The sequence below is a fragment of the Photinus pyralis genome, unplaced genomic scaffold (genome assembly GCF_008802855.1).
Source record: "Photinus pyralis isolate 1611_PpyrPB1 unplaced genomic scaffold, Ppyr1.3 Ppyr1.4_LG1, whole genome shotgun sequence".
Classification (NCBI taxonomy): Eukaryota; Metazoa; Arthropoda; class Insecta; order Coleoptera; family Lampyridae; genus Photinus; species Photinus pyralis.
The window spans coordinates 31331463-31338486 of record NW_022170249.1 but is presented as its reverse complement, the minus strand read 5'-3'; positions in this window follow the sequence as shown (position 1 = coordinate 31338486).

Below are 7024 nucleotides of genomic sequence, written 5' to 3'. Positions count from 1 at the left end.
ATGGATTCACTTACACTACAAAGTTCGTAATTAATGAGACACATTGTTAAGCGTTAATAGCTTCGGATCTTCTTAACTACTTGTAACAATTTGGTTTACACGTTCAGGCCGAATTCCATTAGACAGATTAATGGACAAAGCAGTAAAAAAAATCCAATACTGAAAGATACCAGATCAATTTTCTTCTGTTGTACTCTGTACCATTGAGTAATTAAGTGCTATTCGTCGTGTTGTAAAACATTTATTTGGATGATATATATAGTCCATTTGTCATTACCGTTCCGATATGTAATTCCCCACTAAATGCAGCGTCAGCGTTAACATTTTCTACCTCACGACGTCGATTTAAACATAAACAATTCTCTCAAACAAACTGCAACGCGCTATTGTTGATGTGCAGAATAAGAATGAACAAAGTGCGGTTCCGAAACGGTTAATCGATTCTAGATCGTATTGCTTACGTCAAATAATATTAATTGAACTGAATTTCGCTTGAATCCAGTTTTTGTTTACAGCAATGTTGTTTATGCCTACTTGATGCCATGCCACGCAAGCGCGAAATTCACTTCAATTAGCATTCTTTAAAGTAAGCGATACGAGCTAGAATCGCTTAACCGTTGCGGTACCTTACTTTGTCCATTCTTATTCTGCACGTCAACGCGTTGCACAGTTTGTTTGAGAGAATTATTTATATTCAATCGACGACGTGAAGTAAAAAAAGTTAATGCTGCATTTAGTGCGTTAATTACTTATCGGGATAGTAATAACGGTTGGACTAGCGGTTAACGAAATTAGTGTCACATCTACATATTCATTTTGTATGGACTTTTGCTTTTGTGGTTTAGATTTCGAGGATAGGTATACATCAAGATCAAGTTACATCTTTTTTAATGGAAGATATAGTGTATAGATGTATTTCTTCACCCATGATAAGAAAAACTCGTACTGTAGAACGTGCTGGACGTGCACGTTTTCAAGTGAGTGGGGTCTTTAACAGGCGATTAGGATTGGTAATAGAAAAGGAATTAACGAAGGAAGGTTTAGACCCCGCCATTTTGAGTGACAATCCGCCATTGGGGGCGTCAATAATTTTACTCAGTAATTGCGAGGGGGATTGGTTTTGGAGAACTTCTAAGGAATCGCGCTTTGAATTTTGAAGCAACCAGTACGGTCCTTTAGAGGGATTCCCGTTTTTTGTCGTTGAGTGACACTTTTTCAGGCGGGGGCCGTCCTCGGACGGCTCAAGTGGCCTTTTAGACATTCTTTCGAGAGAACAATACCCAGGGATCACATCTTGTATTCATCTACGTGATGCGTGAGTCTTACTTCCTTTCTATTTTTACCTTTAAATCGGCTCCGCAGTTTAGGTTGCCTTTTCTTCTTTTTCTCTGCATCTCTGTTTCCTTTTGTATATATTTTTGAATAGTCTTCCCTTTGTCTGGGCTTTGTAACATCAATTGATCCTGTACAGATAGGTCCTGACTTCCGCGTGACCTGGTAGGAAATGAGTGAGTTCATACGATAGCTCCCCATGTCTACGTTTTGCCCATGTCCTCACTTCTTGAATGAGCTTTTGGTCCATAACTGTCTTGTTTCCCATTCTCGTTGCCATTCTTCTTCATTCGTATTTAATATTGCTTTTTCGAGGATTCGATCGGTAGCACCTATCGTTAGTTCGTCCGCGTATCCAATTATGTACACCTCTTTCGGCACGGTAAGTGGTCCCGCCCGCCCCAGCACCGAACCCGCCATTGCCCTCTCCGCTAGGGAGTGGATGCGTCGAAGCGCGTCCCTTGTTCCCTTACCTTTGCGAAAACCCTATTGCTCCGGGAACAACTTAACCTCTTCCTCTAGTCTCGACGTAATAATCCTCTCAAATAACTTCCCTAAATGACCGCGCTGATTTGGGCCCGACGCTTTTCGTTTTGACATTTTTTGCAGCCTGGATAATTTCTGGAATCTGTACTGACCCTGACTTGGTCTTCCCTTATCTCTCACTCGTGCTCACGCAGCGAACATGTGGCCTCCTGTTGGTTGTTTAGAGCTTTTAGTTTCAGAAGTTGTGTCCTGCCGTCTATGGTCCAGATAATATAATGGTGGTCGCTGAGGAACACCTCTTCTTCCACCTTCCAATTAGTGATTTGGATTGCTAGGCTTGCGCTGGCGATCGGGAGGATGGAAAACATTTAAGAAGAGGTAAACATATGAAGTAAATTCATGTTTATTATATTGAAACAATTCACCGGAATGAAGTTTTCTTATTTGTTATTGTATACAATGTGATTTTTCCTTTCTAGATAATATAATACAATTTGAATAGGGACTATAGTATCAAATTGAAATTATCCCATTTACAGGCAGGTCAAATTTTCTGGTATCTACCTGCGTAGGTAAACGGTAAAACGCAATTTTCAAAGAATGCGTTCTTTGCATCGTTGGAAATTCTGAAAGACGGCTTATTTGAGCTTCCTTGCATATTTCAACCATAACAACCACTTTCGGTACCTAATTTGACAACCACTTCTACAGTGTTTCATTGTTTATGTCCAAAAAAAAACAAAATGAAAATCAGGTTGGACAGACGTCGTTAGGTGTGCATTGCCGAGAAAGTAATAGTCGCCGGAATAGGTTGTGGCCGGGTATAAATCGCCGGGATGACCAACGCCGGGATAGTAATGACCGCCGGGATGGGTCGTCGCCGCGAAAACCGTGCCGGGGTGTACGTCGGCGGGATTTATTTCGAAGCTTACTTCTCTGCAGTTGAAGCACCGCACCGCTTCTCCCTGGGCGCACCTTCTCTGCATCTGCGGCCATCTTCCTGAATCTCCCAGCACTTCTTGCACTTATTCGTTTCCGCGCTCCTGCTCAATCTGCAGGGTGCTACTCCCACCCAAATACATAGAAATGTGTCTAATTTCGTTGAGGTGACTAGATTATTGACCTGGTATCAGAGGTGGCCAAAGAGTTAAATCATTTTGACCGGAAATCGTAATCTCCAAAATGTAAAGAAAGTCAGATCTTAATTGGTGGAAGTGCAAGAAATATTGCGTTTCGATACCTGAATAAAAGCTTCGCCTTTGCTTTTTAAAAGTGCGTAACGATTAAATTCGAGTCGTAATCAGGAAATTAGCGTAACGTAAGACATTTAATTCACATCAAAACCCACATTCTATCGTTATTGCGTATCAAGTGACAATTTCTGGGTGACAGACTACAAATCTACGCATCGTCTTTGTCAAGGAACATTCTCGCATTACTAATAATTTAAGTATACGGTGATGAACAGAACCCTTTTTGTAAAAAGGGTTATTTGTGATAATTATAACTACAATCATTAAATTATGTGCTAGTTAAGGCAACCAGTAAAGAAAATTTCCTGATCATTAAGAACGTTGAAAACAACCACTAAAGTTTCGCTATTTTCACAATTTTCCCCGGCGTCTACAAATTTCAAGGATTTTAAGAGAGCAACCGTTCTTAGCAATCAATCGCTAATGTAAATTTCAAGAAATTGCAACTAGCAAACGTGTTGTAACCATTTGTATCTATACAGGGTGTTTACGGTCTTCTCTGTATCCTTTTAAGGGGCGGCAGTACAGCTCAAAAGGAGTCGACAAACCCCAAAACACCTTAATTAATTTAAGTGGACAAAGCTGATTAAGTAGTAGATTGCTAGATTTGTACACAGATTAATCGTTTAATGTAAAAAATAAAACAAAAATATTATCTCGCTTATTAAATAACTTTTACTAAGGTGTTTTGGGGTTTGTCGACTCCTTTTGAGCTGTACTGCCGCCCCTTAAAAGGATACAGAGAAGACCGTAAACACTAAAGTAAAGTATTTCACAAATACGTTGGGAAACACTACTATTCGTAACTCGCTTTCTTTTGCGGAACTGCTTTTCCCAACTGGTTACACAAATAACTATTGTAAACGAATTGCGAAAAAAATTAAAAATCCTCTTTCATTGTTCGAATTTACTAAAGTAGTAATTTGGAGTATTGTTATATATGTCGGTTGTTTTGGTTGCTTAGCAGTGTTACTTAGTTATATATTTATTATTTTTCAATTAGATTGTCTTTAGAGATTCGACTCTGTTCCAAATAAATAAATTGAATCAAGAAAATACAATTATTACAGTGTATGTACAATTGAGGTACCACGAACCCAAAATATACAATACAAAGATTAACAAGTATTTTATAAATGGAATACAATTATCACAGAACTAAAAAGTACATATTAGAGGAGTTGAAAGCGCACAGTAAATCACTAGAAGCACCAGTACATAGTTTGAGAATCGAAATGGCACAGGAGGGAAAACAAACTACGGAGACAATGGGTGCACGAATTTAACGTACCGAATATAAAATTAAGTTTGAGAAAGTTCAAAGTTTGAAAGAAGTAGGTAAACTCTACGTAAATGAGCAAATTTTTCAGAAACCTTCGTAAGAGATTTGCCGTAGGAAGTGAAGTATACTGTGTAAAAGACCACATTATTGTTACTTCTTACACACCTTACGCAGCTATTATAAAATTGGTGTACTTTATGTCACTGTAATCAAGAATATTACAATTTTAATCTCTTTTAAGAGACATTAAAAGATTTTCGTCACTGTATTAGTACTTTACTTGAAACATTTTAGAAACTTGCCTGCGGTGTGTTAACAAATTAAATGGTCCATACTGCTATGTTTCACACGCTAACAGCTAAACAGTGCCATACATTCGAGATTTCTACTCGTATGCAAATACACTGGGGCAAGACAGAAAGAAAATTCCTATGTCAAGATTTCTATCATGTTTCAACAAAAGATCTAATATTAAAAAACAAATAACCTACAATTCGAGTGTCATAAAATTCTTACTTAATTAAGTTAAATGCTAATTTAGAGTTTTTAATTTTATTTAAGACCTCGTAATTACCACCAAGACTACTCAAAACGACATATTTATGTTAGATATTATTATAAACTTACACCACTTAAAAACGTGATGTTACTGTCAACCGTATATTGCCAACTTTTTTAATTAATCTGATTTTAATGTTACACTAAAATTTTATATTTACATATGATTCATATCTAAGGTACCTCTAGCACTAAAATTTGAGATTAAAAGTAGCAGTCAATTGAACTTTTTAATCCAGGTTCTGCGTCGATGAGCTCGTGGGACCTTTCACCTATTTGTCGTGCACTTGAGGGTTATGACGTCTTGAGGGTGTCATTTTATTTTTTATAACAGGGCAGGCATAAGAGGGAGCTACACATGATCTCCAACACACAAATCTGCGTTTTGGATCCCTAGGAACTCGATTTCAATTATCATCAGTCCGCCTGTTTGTGAACTTATTTCCTGCCAAATCACTAAACCGAAAATAGATAACAAAATTTGGCACACGTGTTCTTAGGTGTAAGATGAAAAGCTTTCAAAATGTGCTTATTATTTTTATTTATTAAATCAATTAAGCGTTATGCTACCAAATTATGTGACCTGTGTTTTGTAAGAACAAGTGAAGTAAAGACAGTACTACTAAGTACGTGGATATTTCCAGCGCAACCTACTCATATAGACAGATGGAGATATACAAGTATCATTTGTTGGGCATCGATCAATCCTAACAAAATTGTTGCATAAATAAGGATTTAGATCGATATTGGGCAATAAAGTGATGGACGCTAAAATGAATTTTTTATAGTTGCACATCTGGAACGCATAAGGTTTCATATAGCGAAAACCAGAAGTCGATACGAGTTCTTCTTCCCAACAAAATCTGTACATAAATAACGATTTTGATATCCTTTGGATAAATAGATTTTGATCACTAAAAATTCACATGTACCATTTCTTGGTCATCGAGCAATCGAGTTTGATCTTTTATCCAACAAAATTGGTGAATATAAATAACAATTTTAACCGATTTAGGGCGTGATGGATCCCAAAGAACATTTTTGATAGTCGATGCGAGGTCAAGGGACTGAGCTATAGTACGGAACGACTGACAGACGGACAGAAATGTCAAGTCATAAGCGCTCTACTTTCGTGGGTTCCGCAAAAACGAATTTCTTCCGCGAAACACGGCAAATTACTCTTTCGCCCGCCTGCTCTGATTTATTTCCCTCCTGTGAATAACTACCCTCGCAATGCAACATCTAAAACTAGTCATTGGATAAGGCGACAATGATCAAATCTGACAGAACTTAGTGTTCGACATACCGCATAAGAAGAAGGTATGTTCGTATCCTACAACCACGTGACTGATAATTAGATGTTTTATAAAAAATGAAATATCGCAACTAATACAATTATTATTTTCAGGGTTCCTAATCGGTTCATTAAAATACTGGTCCAATACTGAACATGACAGAGGGTAAGTATTTTCATATTATTTTTATCCAACAAAGGTACTAATTTGAATATTTGGCGTCAATTCTAAATCGTACAATGAATTTCACCCCCGAACGTTAGGCAAGAATACATACGCGAGTGTGTTGTTCAAACAAAACGTCCTAATTACTTATATCCTCCCCCACAGTCTTTACTCAATTACCGCCATTTGTGAAACGTAAAAATCAATTTCATTAAATGAAATTCTGTTCACTTACTCACGTGTGCTGCACGTTCTTGGCGAATTGATTTTAGTAGAGACCAAAACGTGCACCGCGAACAATATCATATTATTAATTTATTCCATTAGCATGCGTTATCTGTTCTAAACAACAAAGAGAAGATTGCTTTGTGCACAACTTACACACTAAATACGTGTGCAGGCGGCGAAAGGACAGATACAGATGGAAATTTCAGAGGGATTATTTATATACTGCTGTACAATGTACCTTTACAGATACAGAATATACACAAACCCCAACGCGGATGTATATTTGGTGAATAAATATTAGACATATTAATTTTGGTCCTATCGGGAACGATGAAGTTCGCTTACATTGTAGGTATCTAAAATTGAAACGAGAGAAAAAATGCACCTTTCGAATTCAATTTCGATCCGGAGATTGTAAACTGGTG